This window comes from Moschus berezovskii, chromosome 8 (assembly GCF_049115385.1).
Source record: "Moschus berezovskii isolate FMDL1 chromosome 8, NW_MosBer_1.0, whole genome shotgun sequence".
NCBI lineage: Eukaryota > Metazoa > Chordata > Mammalia > Artiodactyla > Moschidae > Moschus > Moschus berezovskii.
The window spans coordinates 57847886-57861943 of NC_142467.1; the positions used below are offsets into that span (position 1 = coordinate 57847886).

The following is a 14058-nucleotide window of genomic DNA, read 5'->3' on the forward strand; positions in this document are numbered from 1 at the left end:
ATCAGTCTTAGTGTTTCATGGCTGTCTTTTTGGGGGATGCTTGGTTTGGTTCTTCCAGGGGTTATACAGCTGGTTCTCAACTATAAGAGTGGCCATCACAACCACTTGCAGTATGTTTTCTCAGGAGTATAACTTCCTGAAATACAGATAAGACTAATGAGAAAAACAGAATTTTTATAGAGGGAGGAGAGCATTTAGCTTAAATAGATTTCAAAGTGTTTCCTATCACTGAGTCAATGGCAAATGTTCACTTGCAAATACCATGTTGAGCTCATGGGCTACAGAAAACAGGTAGCCAGTTGGATTTGGCCCGCAGGGCAGGGTTTACCAATCCCTGATATGCTGACATTATTAAGTAAGATGATAAAGACTCAGATTTAGGAAAAAAAATCATAGCTCCAAAATCTTTCTTTGGTGCTTATGATCCTATAGATATGAAAAGGCATAGGATGAAGTCAGTGATTACTTAAAAAAAAAAAAAAAAAGGATATTCCCAGTGATTGTAATGGCCACAGTTGGTTGAGAACCACTTATTTAACCCTTAGAGAAACAGAGCCAAGCAACTCTGAAAAGAGCCATGATATCCTAAGGGGGCTTCTCATCTGCTAGTTAGTATCGGTAAGACTGATACTTACTGATACTGCTGGTCAAGAGCTAAGCAATAATTCCAACATGGTCCCCAGTTGCCTTGTGTCACTGGGTAAGTCTCTCACCCTCTCTGCATCTCAGCTGCCCCATCTATAACCCGAAGGAGTCAGCCAAGAAGGTCTTTGAATGGTCAAACAGATAATTTGACAAATCTCCCATTTTGCGATTATTATTCATTTCTCAAAGATTTTACAAAGATACATAGGCACATACTGAAGGTCAGAAAGATGAGGATAAAAGGGGTTTCTATATTTCAAGCACCACTGTCTGATGAATGAAAAGACATCAGACCAGAGGAGATAAGAATGTGGCAAAGAGAAAAGCAGAAACACAGTCCTGCAGAGTCAAATGGGTATAGGTCAGACCAGCGACCCACAGTCAATGGCATGCACTACAACTGGACAAGTAGCTAGGGCAAACACAGGGGAAGAGACCGTACTTGGGCAAGTACTTTTTCCAGCCATCCCTGCTCAGTTCATTCATAAATTCACACATTCTGTTCCAGAGAATCCTGCTCCTGCTTCTAACTGGCAAAATCCAGAAGGAACAGCAAAACAAAACAAAACAGGGCTTTCAGCCCTCCTTAATTAGGAGGTGAATTTGCACCAAATTACTTTCTTTAAATGTCTCTTAGGGCTCAGGAAGCCCCTGCCTAGAACATTAAGGTATTCCCCAAACTGCAGAGGCGCGATCAATGAGCCAAAGGTGCCAGGAACATGTGCCGCCCGGTACTCTGAGGGCAGGCCATTAATCTCTGTCTGGTTTGGGTAAATGAGCCAAAGAGAATGAGTTTGAAATGAAGCTAACAAACCATGCCTGCCAGAACAGCATGACTACATGGCCCAACAAGGAAGGCCTGGGTAGGGAAGCAGTCTCATCATCACACAGGCTGGGTGGTGGTATGGGAATAGTGCTAAGTAGAAATGGCTTTGTTCACTGGCACTTACCAAGTGCCATGCATGACATCGTCAAATCTTTTTAACCACCTTGTGGATTAGCCACAGTGTTGTTTGCATCTTATGGATGTGGAACTGGAGGCCAGAGAGGTTACATAGTTTATCCAAGGACAGAGAGCTGGAAGGTGGTGAACTGGTCTATCTTGCTGCTGCAGGAAGGTTCCAATTGTCCTTTACTTTTCTAGGCAGTGGCAAATGCACACAACTACCACTCTGCACTAGTAGTCTATGGTTTATAAATACCTTCCATTCTAGCAGAAGCAAAGGGCATGCAATTCACCACTTCAGAAATGATCAGTCTGGTCTGGGAAAACCGTGAGATCTCACAGTTGCCCACTAATGCCAGACTGAAGTTCAGAGACAAGGGCAATTTCCCCAACTAAAAGGTGCCCTTGGCAGTGGCTTCTGCCTTAGGATTGATTAGTAGAGTTATCTCAGGTTTGTATGCCTTCAAGTAAGTCTAGGAGACTATGTCTTAAAAGGATAGAACTCAACTCTGGGACCAATTCAAGGTGACATGAGTAACTCAACAATTCCTGAGTTATGACTCCAAGGAAGAATGAATCACTCAACACACGAACACAACAACCCAACTTAAGCTAAAGTCCATCCATTCTGCTTAGCCAGAGTGCTCTAAAACCTGGCCCCCATAATCAAGTCTCTTTTGGCCCCCTAGCTTCCTGGAGTACTTTCATTCAGGGATGCACTAGTTTCAGCTGAACTCAGTACATGAGGATTTGTTAAATATCCATACCACTGAATATTTGTTTTCAAGTGTACACTTCTGGAGGATACAAACTACAGATTTACTTTATGTTATGAGGGTCCCCATGAAACTCATTATAAAATAATTACAATAGCAATAATGGATTTAATACAAAGGATGATGCAAAAGGCTTATCATGTGTCAGACACCACTCTGAGCACTCTAAAATGCATTATCTTGTTTAGTCCTCACACCAACCTAATTATTCCTGACATATAGATGAGAAAACTGAGGCATTAGAGAGGTTAGGTCATTTGCTCAAGATTAGGCAGCTGGAATTGGGCAGAATCCAGACAGAACTCCAACAGTCTGTCTCCAAAGCCCAGACTCTTAGTAACTAACCACGTGATACGTAAGACATGATGATGATGATGATAAAGGTGATGAGATGTCACGGGCAGCTAAGGAAGGTGAGTCACTGGCATAAAGAATTTGCCATGAGTCAGAAAATGAAACTGGGAATTGCCTTTTGATTCCAGCCTGAAGCATTACCACTAACCCATGTGACCAGCTAGCATCTAACCCAGAAGTAACACTTCATATTCTTTGAACCACAGGGCTCAATTCTGAAGATAAACACCAGGGCAAGAAAGTAGGTCTTTGATACAAATCACAGGATACTGCAATTCTGTGAGACCTCACCCAGGAGCTACAATGGGAATACAATTAAATTAAATCGAAGAAGGGTGAGGAAAGCCTTCATATGCTCCTATTGCATTAAGACATGATTTTGCAATCAGTTCTGTTCAATGATGAACCAATTCAATTTATGTGTCCCTAGAGAATTAAGACAGCAGAGTTATTTGGGTTCCCAGAATTTGTTCACGGCTGTCCTTTATCACTATTATCCAGGCCTTACCAAGAAAGCACAGAAATTTTTTAACTTATAAATTAAAGGCATAAGTAAAGGAAGAATTAGACAAAGCAATCTCACTTTTCCCTCTGACACACAGATGCATTAACACTTGGCCACATCACATTTTGGATCAAAATCTGCACAAAAGGAAAGTGCTGGAGAAATAGGTTCATGGGCAAATTCACTTAAAACTGCTGTTCCTATCTCAGCCTCATGTGAATTCACATTTAAGCTTTGTCATTCTCAGGTCTCTTCCAAGTAGCTTGGAACATCCAAACCCCTCCCACCTAGCTGTTCCTCTTATGCGTCCATGTGGAGAAACACAAAACAGAACTATCTGCCCATACTCCAAAACATTGCCCAAGCTGGCTCTACACCATCAGAGACAATTTTTGTCCCTCCTCTCTTGTGACACAATGAATCCACCATCACTAGGGCTTTCTCTTTTAAACTGTCAGGGGTGACAGATTTATGCTCATATGCTGCTTAGGTTCAAAGTCCAGCTCTACCAGTTACCAGCTATAGAGTTCAATCACTTCACATCTCTAAACCTCAGTTTTACCCAGTCTAAAAGAGGGACATTAATATTCCCCGTCTCTTAGGGTCATTGTGAAAATTAAATAAGACAACAGAAAACATTTAACATAGAGGGTAGAATACAAATGCTATGGCCCATAGAGCATTCTGTAAAGATGGCCTTTCATCACTATCACCACCCCTCCCCTTTGCTTCTCTTCAGACTTATCCTCTACGGGATAAACGGCTAAGCACAGGTCTGTGGTTTGAGGGATACAGTGACAGTGACCTCATTAGCCATGCAATTTAACCAAAGGAAACTAATTAAAGGACTAAAGGAGACCATCTAAAGTCAACTTGCAGAGCAATAGTTGTCAATGTTTTTTAAAACATCAGTTAAACATAAAAGTAACTACTCACCACACTTTTTCACCACCAATTATGTGCCAGGCACCACACCCAGCATTTACATGAATTATTTTATTTCATCCTCAAGTTTATGCGGTACTACTACTTCCTCCACTTTATACCATCATGTAGATTAAATAAGTTTCCAAAAGTTATAAAAGCCAACAAGTGGGAGAGCTTTCTAGTCTAGATTTGTATTCAATCACAACTTCATATGACTCCTCCACCCAGTCCAATGGAAAAAAAAAGTTTGGCAATCAACAAAGAACTCAAAAGAAGCTAAGCAGTAATTAAAATGGCAACAACACAACCATTATGTAAGAACAGAATTTCCACCCAATTTAAACATAACAGTAATTCTATAAACTTCCAATTAATACAAGTACGGCAGTAACTGAAAACCACAACCAGCTGGAGACACTTTGGCATGCTCAAAAAACATCCTTCACAAAAGCTAACAGCACAGAGAGAACTAGCAGCGGTGCCCAGGATGGTGTGGTAGACAGATCTGTGAGGAAAGCACCACATTTGAACTTAAACAGGCTTAATATAGGGACTTTCAGCAACACCCACGAGAAGTAACTGGTGAGACACCCCTCGTTGTGCAACACCAACCAATAATGGACACGAATTTTTGCATCAAGGAGACCCCCTCTTCTCATATAAATGTTTTCATAGGTCAGCCTTCCAAGGCAAAAGAAATAAAAGCAAAAATAAATAAACAAATGGGACCTAATCAAACTTATTTGTTATTCAGTCACTACTAACTCATGTCTGATTCTTTGCAACCCTATGGACTGCAGCATGCCAGGCTTCCCTGTCCTTCACCATCTCCTGGCATTTGCTCAAATTCATACCCATTGAGTCAGTTTGCCAAACTTACAAGCTCGCACAACAAAGGAAACCATTAACAAAACGGAAAGACAACCTATGGGAGAAGACATTCACAACTGACAAGGGCTTAATTTACAAAATATACAGACAGCTCATACAATTCCATAACAACTACAACAAAAAACCAACCCAACTGAAAAATGGGCAGAAGACATTTAGAAAAGAAGAGAAAAAGACATTTCTCCAAAGAAGACATACTTTGGCCACCTGATGCCAAGAGCTGACTCAACAGAAAAGACTGATGCTGGAAAAGACTGAAGGCAAGAGAAGGGGACAACAGAGGATGAGACGGTTGAACAGCATCACCGACTCACTGGATATGAGTCTGAGCAAGCTCCTGGAGATGGTGAGGGACAGGGAGGCCTGGCGTGCTGCAGTCCATGGGGTCGCAAAGAGTCGGAAATGACTGAGGAAGTGAACAGCAAGGCACATGAAAAGACGCTCATCACTGCTAGTTACTAGAGAAACGCAGATCAAAACCACAGTGAGTTACCACCTCACACAAGTCAGAATGGCCATCACTCAAAAACATCCACAAATAACAAATGCTGGGAAGGGTGTGGAGAAAAGGCAACCCTTCTACGTGCTGGTAAGAATGTAAATTGATGCAGCCACTATGGAAAATAGTATGGAGGTTTCTTCAGCAACTAAAAATAGAGCTGCCGTATGATCTAGCAATCCCATTCCTGGGCATATATCTAGAGAAAACTCTAATTTGAAAAGATATATGCACCCCAAGTTCATGACAGCACTGTTGACAATAGCCAAGACATGGAAGCAATCTAATGTCCACTGACAGGTGAATGGATAAGATGCGGCACATGTGTGCAATGGAATATTGCTCAGCCTCAAAAAAGAATGAAACAATGGCATTTGCAGCAACATCTAGATCCATTTAGAGATTATCATACCAAGTGAAGTAAGTCATAAAGAGAAAAGACAAATAGCATGTGATATCACATATGCCTGGAACCTAAAATATGACACAAATTAACTTCTTTACAAAAGAGAAACAGATTCAAGATACAGAGAACAAACACATAGTTACCAAAGGGGAAAGGGGGTGAGGGGGATAAATTGAGAGTTTGGGATTAGCAGATAGAAACTGCCATAGATAAAAGAAAAACAACAAGGTCCGACACTGTATAGCACAGGGAGCTATATTCAATACCCTGCAATAAAGTATACTGGAAAAAAATGAATTGTTTGAACCTTAAGCCTATGAGGATAAAATCAGTTTAAAGAGCTTGGAGTAAATGAGGATATGTCTCAACTCGAGGTGCCAGAGCTGGGGAGCTACTATTGGTTCCTCCTTCTCCCACCAGAAACATGCCTCTTGTCACCACAGTCTGAGTGACAGAAGGTGGCCAGAGAAGGAAGTAAAACGGCTGCTACTGCTTTTCTAATTCTCTCCTGGCAGCACTTCCTCTGGCGTGCCCTTTCCACTGCTACCAGTATTGCATCTGCTGTTGTAGGGAGGCTCTTTCAAAAGTGAAACCAATAAACACGTCTGATGGCTCTTCCCTGTGATCTGTTCCTAAACAAACATGAAGACCCTGCTCTTGCCCTCTTACATGCAAAGAGGTTTAGTAACTGGAATACAGTAGGCCACTCAATACTGATTGGATGAATGTTTGTGAGGAGAGGAATAAAAGAGATATAAATTTTTTAACAATTTCCAAGTTGAAGCAACGAGGACAACGCATTGATGGATCAACCAGACAGAAAGTAAGTCAGATCTATCATTGCCAGGTGAGTATGTCTCATTCTCAACACCTGGCAAATTCACTGTGAATCTTTACCTTAGAAAGAGAAATACACAATTCAGGTCTTATTACGAGACAATATAAGGCAGATTTATCTTACTTGGCTTAACTTCAGGCTGTCAAAACCCTTCACAAACTCACTAATTTTCTATAGCATACGGATGAATGCTAGTTCTACACCCAACAATTGACTACAAATGCTGCTAAAGCTAGTCCATGGCATCACCAGGAAGGGGTTATTGTAGTTCAAGGTACCGAGGCTCCCTCCCCCATGCAACAGAGGCTCCTTAGGAGGAAGGCACTCTCTTGGAAAATGGCCCAGCACAAGTGACTAAATGGCTGTGCTCCCAAAGTCAGCTGAATAGTCTTTTGACTCCTGTAGACTTGCTCAGCAGCACACCAGCTCACTGGTGACTAAAAGTGACCACCTGCTCTTCACCATGACTATGACAATGATGATGAACAGAAAAACACACTTTCTGTTCATTAATTCAAGCATCGTGTGCTGCTTGAACTACAGGCTCTAAAATTGCTTATCTCTTGTACAGTTCCTCAGGAACACCAGGGGGGAAGCAAAGTACTCAGAACATCTGCTCCTGTTTCCTCTGCTCAGTACCCATGCTTTCTATGTCCAGGGATTCTGCCCTCATTTTCCTTGGGAGCCACCCCACCACCAAGTCCTTGCTGTTTGGGGCAGGAGGTGGGGGTGGGGGGCTGAGCCTAATTCCATCTTTGGGTGTGGCCAGAGGATCCAGACCTGGCATCCCAGCCAAATGCCCTCGACAGGATTTGTGTTTAAACCTTTTTACTACACCAGAGGGAATGAGGCCTTGTTAGAACGGACACGTGCCTGGAGCTTCTGCACCCGACTCTGCCACCAGACACAAAGATTGAGTACAGGCCAAGGGAAAGTGGAGTGATGACGTGAAGGGAGCCCAGGCTTCAGGGCACTATCTGAGCTGCTGCGAGCGTAGCTCAGTGTCATCCCTGCTCTTCCCACGAGCGAACAGCAAGATGCTTTTTTTTTTTTAAATTGTGTTTCTATTGCTTGCAGCCAAGAGTTCTGGGGGAAAAAAAGCTAATGAGAGAAAAGCCTAATTAAGCTTTACAGGGAACTCTTAAATGAAGAACAAAGAAAAATACGCAACACAGTACAGAGGGAAAGTAAACTCATTCCTCCTTGATTTTCCCCTTTCCTTCTCTTTCCTTCCACTTCACACGTCCAGCCGGGGCCAGGATTTATCGCTGTCCTGCATCCTGACTCTACCCCTCATCCCCACTTCTCTTTCACTGCTTGAGGTCAGGCTGTGTGTCTTCTCGTTTGGAGCTCAACACTGGCCTTCTCCCTGGTCTTGCTGACTCCTCTCTCTGCTCTAATCCATCTGACACTGCTCCTGGAAAATGCGTTGCCCTAAACCACAGCTCTGACTGGAGAACAAACTTCAGAACATCACAATAGTGGTCCTTCAAATATTCGAAGGTCTATCATATCCAAGAAGGGGAAGGCTTTCTACTCTGAATGGAGATGAAACTCACGGTGGAGTCCCAGGAAAGTAGATTTCAACTGGACGAAAATAACCAGCAGTTAGGAGCTCTTCTTGGTCCACTGAAGTAGGGAGGCTGGCCGAAGGTCATTCCCACACATAAGACTAAGCCCCGTTTCATCCAGAAGGCAACCCTGGGCATTCCTGGCCTGATATAGTCAGCCTCATTCATTATTGCTAGCCCATCCTTTCACCTATACAAGAACTGGATGAAATCCAGAACAAGGGGAAATGGAGGTGGTTGAGGCAAAGTGGAGTGGTGGACAGAATGGGCTGTGCACCCTGGAGACTTGGCATAAAGGCCTGGTTCCATGGGCCTTACTGGCTGTGGGCCTTCCGATGGTTATTTAACATTTGAGCCTGTCTTTTTCTTAAAGTACAGCTAAGTAATAATATCTGTGGGAGTAATGGGAGAATTAGAAGTAGTTTCACAGTGCCTGAAAGTGCTCAAAAATGTAATTTCCCTTTCTTCTACCTTCATGAAGAGTTCCTACCTGACTTAATGGCTGCAGACTTCCCTCCTATATCCTCTCTCTGACTTCTCACCACTCGAACAGCCTACTCTATAGAATTTAATGCTTCAGGATACAACTTAGCATTTTTCATTATTTCTCATCTCCAAATAACTCCCCAATGGCTACTTTTGCCTTACACTTTCATGGGGGATCACCTGGCTTCTAACACAGGGTTGGACATATATACAGTCCAAGAAATCACCCCTGACTAAGAGACGGGAGCTTCAAACACGGGATCCACATTCTCTTGTCTGAGTCTTCCTCAGTGGGTCAGGAGCTGGTCATAATGACCTTGCTGAGCAGATTATTCCTAAAGCAGCACTTCCCACTTTGAGTGTTGCTGGCATTTACTACCTTCCCTGTCAGAAATCACAAATGAAGCCAACAGAATTTCAAAGGAAAAGGTGAAACAGCTCCTCCTGGAGTATATAGGTGGCAGGGTCCACCCAGATATCCAGTGGAGGGGTAAGCTAACTACTTTAATCAGCTTCATGAGCAAAATGTTTCTGGGACTATTAACACTGAGTGTTGCCGGTGGGTGCTTCCCCTCGGCCACAGAACTTTGATTTGCATGTTATATAAACACTGTTGTCATAGTTATAATTCAGGAAGCTTTGTTGCTTGACCTCAAGAAAAAAATTCAACCTCAAATCAGGGTGACACTGACTCTCGAGACCACAACAGACCATCAGTGGGTAAGACCTGCCAAATTCCTTTAAGCTTCTAGAAGGAACTACTATATTTGGGGTAACAAGCAAGCAACAAGAAGAGGAAACTCTGCAACATTATGCAATTTCCTTGCATTTCATATTCAAAAATCCTGAAAACCCCTATAAGCAACTTCCCTAGCTTTCAAACCAAGATCGGAGTCACAGCCAATGTAAACAAAAACTGAACACAAAAAAGGAAAAAAGAAATCTAAGTAATGTACAAGTCAGAAAAATGTTTCAGGGAAAATTTAAAAGCAACAGAAAGCATACAAGCTCACTTGATATCAAATGCACGACAGTTAAACGGATGGTGTGTGAGCTGACAGGTATGTAGGACGTGGCCGGCTCATAATGTGAGGAGTCTTCTGGCTTTAAAATTTCCTGGCTTCGTGCTCATGTAACACTTAAAAGGGTGTGAACCCATTAGTCCATCAGCCTGGTGTCTCTGTGGGGAGAGGGGGGATCATCTCCCCATTCTCCAAAGACAGCGCTCTGAAACAGAGGAGACCTTTCTGTGCTCCTCTCACTCCTAGCTCCTCTCCTTCTGTCTTTGGAAATAGAGCCACAGCACCATCAGCAGAAGAGGGAACCTTGCTCTTTTGTACTCTGGAAAACTGCAAATGAGAAACTCCTTGGTCCCAAAGTGGGAGCGTGTGAGGTCCTGCTGCCAGAGCAGGGCCCTGCCCAGGAGGAAGGACAGCCAGAGGGTGAGACACTGGACAGAATCTACTCCTTTCACCTTCCAGTCCCTCTGTCCCTCAGAGGACTTAAGCAAGTGGCTTTTATACTGAGCTCATTAATCTGCCCAATGCAACGGTGTGAGGCAGGAGGTGAATTTATCTGACATAGACACAGGTGACTTCTTTTTCACCTCAGACAACTGCGAGTTTAGAGTACCGCATTCCAGACAGGTGACTGACTCAAAACCAAGCTCCCTTAGATGCAGGACCTCTCCTAAATTTATAGGAATAATCCTGATGCCAACCCATGGATATGCAGCAAGGAGTTCTGGGAATAGTCACTTCCTTGCTCTGAAGCTGCTTGACCGGGGATCCCTAAATCTATGACATGAGGAATCTCTGTATTTTCTGACAATCGCCAATGGATGGAATGTGGTTTGCAAAGAAAAGTAGATTCTATTGGGTTGGCCAAAATGTTCATTCAGAGTTTTCTGTAACAGCTTATGGAAAAACCAAAATGAACATTTTAGCCAACTCAATAGAATTCTTTCTGGTTCTACAGAGGCTAAAAGTTACTAAGTTGAGTCCCTCCTCAACTCCACACACTGTGAAAGGGAGGAGGTTTATCAAGATTCCATAGCGCTTCCCGCACAGCAATGGTGGTAAAGGGTAAGGGTGGGACCTTGGAAAATGACCTCCATTCCTCAGGTGTTAACATATTGTTACATCTGCTTTATCACATATCCAGCCATGTCTCTCATCCACTAACACAGCTTACTTCTTTAACAAATTTTAAAGTAAATTGCAGATATCAGGTCTTCCCTTCTAAACACTTTGATAAGCTTATCACTCACAAAGATTCAATATTATCAGTCTTCTAAGTCAAAAGTTACCTACAGTGAAATGCACAATTCTTAAGGGAGTTGTGACAAAGTCATGCATGACGGTGTCCTGAACCCATATCAAGGTAGAGACTTTTCCATCACTTCCCACAGTTCTCTCAGATCTCTCCATTTTACCCTCAAAACACAGACACAAAACACACACACCCATGCACAACCACTGTGCTGTGTTTTCATCTGCTCTCACCATTAGCTTTGCCTGTTCAAGAACATCATACAAATGGCATCATACTGACCATGCTCTCTATGGCTGCCTATTTCACTCAACATAAAATTTTTGAGATTCATTTACATTGAGGCCTGAATTAATACTCTGACTTTTCCACTGATGAGTAATATTATTTGATATATTGCTGTTGATTGTTTATAGATATCTAGGCTGTTCTCCCTCTTTGGCTATTATAAATAAAGTTGCTCTGAATGTCTTTGCGTAAATCTTTTTGAAGACCTACCTCTTCATTTTCTCTTGTGTTGAGAAACCTGTATGCAGGTCAGGAAGCAACAGTCAGAACTGTACATGGAACAACCAACTGGTTCCAAATAGGAAAAGAAGTGCGTCAAGGCTGTATATTGTCACCTTGCTTATTTAACTTAAATGCAGAGTACATCATGAGGAACGCTGGGCTGGAAGAAGCACAAGCTGGAATCAAGGTTGCTGGGAGAAATATCAATAATCTCAGATATGCAGATGACATTACCCTTATGGCAGAAAGTGAAGAGGAACTCAAAAGCCTCTTGATGAAAGTGAAAGAGGAGAGTGAAAAGGTTGGCTTGAAGCTCAACATTCAGAAAACAAAGATCATGGCATCTGGTCCCATCACTTCATGGGAAATAGATGGAAAAACAGTGGAAACAGTGTCAGACTTTATTTTTTGGGGCTCCAAAATCACTGCAGATGCTGACTGCAGCCATGAAATTAAAAGACGCTTACTCCTTGGAAGGGAAGTTATGACCAACCTTGATAATATATTAAAAAGCAGAGACATTACTTTGCCAACCAAGGTCCGTCTAGTCAAGGCTATGGTCTTTCCCGTGGTCATGTATGGATGTGAGAGTTGGACTGTGAAGAAAGCTGATCGCCGAAGAATTGATGCTTTTGAACTGTGGTGTTGGAGAAGACTCTTGAGAGTCCCTTGTACCGCAAGGAGATCCAACCAGTCTATTCTAAGGGAGATCGATCCTGGATGTTCATTGGAGGGACTGATGCTAAAGCTGAAACTGCAATACTTTGGCCACCTCATGCGACGAGTTGACTCACTGGAAAAGACTCTGATGTTGGGAAAGGTGGGGGGCGGGAGGAGAAGGGGACGACCGAGAATGAGATGGCTGGATGGCATCACCGACTCTATGGACATGAGTTTGAGTGAACTCCGGGAGTTGGTGATGGACAGGGAGGCCTGGTGTGCTGTGATTCATGGGGGCACGGAGAGTCGGACACAACTGAGCGACTGAACTGAACTGAAATATCTCAGGGTGGAACTGCTGGATTATGAGGCAGGCTTTTTATTTGTTGTTAAATAAAAAACTGCCAAGATCTTTTACCAAATGTCCATTTACAATCCCACCAATAATGTATGAGAGTTCTAAGTGCTCCACATACTCACCAACATGTGGTATTGTCAGTTTTTTAATTTTAGCCTTTTTGGTGGCTATGTAGTAGTATCTCATCATGGTTTTAAGATGCATTTCCCTGATGACTAGTGATGTTGAGTACTTTTTTCTTATGCTTACTAGACATTCTTAACCCTCCTTCATGAGATGTTTCTTCAAGTCTTTCATCCATCTTTTAAAAGAACTGTTCTTTTTATTATTGAGTTTTATGAGCTGTCTCTACATTCTGGACATAAGTCCTTTATCAGATGCATGTTTTGCAAATATTTTCTCCCCTACTGTGACTTGCCAATTGACTTCTTCAATGATGCTGTTTGATAAGCACATGTTTTTAATTTTAATTAAGTCAAATTTTTCATTTTTGGGTAGGGCTATTGCTTTCTGTATCTCATTAAGAAACCAATGCTAAACTCAGACTGCAAAGATTTTTGTCCTGTGCTTTCTTTTGGAAGGCTTATAGTTTCAGTTTTTATGTTTATGTTTCATCTTGAATTAATTTCCCTAGTTTGTAAACATAATTTACAGCTGCTTCTGAGTCACAGCCTAGATTTGGAACTCACTGGTTTAAAACACAAATTTAGGACAAGGAGCCCTAACACACTTCACTCCCCTTTTCCCCACCCCCAGAAAGCTATCACGTAGAATTGATCCACATCACTTTTGGGAGTCTGAACATTGTTAGAAAACTAATACATGCTCTGTACCCCCAGCTCGGGACAGGGCATAAGAATGCTGAAGTCTGTAAAGACCTATATACATGCTCAAGACTAATATTCAGAGTATACAGCTAACCACACGGCTGTGATCTGAATAGTCAGGGAGTCTGAAGCTAACAAGTAGAGTGGTCTTGACCAGCCACTGACTTCCTGTGTGACCCTGATCCGGCCTCTCCCTCTCTCTGGACTTAATTTTCTAGTCCATCAAAGAGGGGCTGGAAACAGAGCTGCTTAAAAAAATTCAACTCCCTTACTATTACTACTTCACATTTTTAACACTGCTGCTGCTGCCACCATCAAAAGTAAACTTCTTTGGCCTGAAGGGCTCATGTCAACACTCCACTCACTTTAAGGATTTCCTATTACAACGGAAGGGTAGCACCTTATATCTTATCAGCAACCTGCTAAATTGGGATTTGCTGACAATTAAGAATGAGGTCCTGGAAGCTTAGAGGAACAGGGACTAAGGACTGAAAAGGAAAAGGAGGCAGGGTTGGAAAGTTTCTGATCAAAGGCTAGCTCACTGAATAATATGGTTTAAAATTGACCAGGAAGAAAGACATTGTTACT

The 14058-nt window shown here is 42.5% G+C and overlaps 1 protein-coding gene across 4 annotated transcripts in view; it reads right to left on the reverse strand.

Annotated features, from left to right (window-relative positions):
* ARHGAP26 (Rho GTPase activating protein 26) overlaps window positions 1–14058 on the reverse strand; it is a 563256-nt gene that overhangs the window by 220098 nt on the left and 329100 nt on the right. The window lies entirely within an intron of this gene.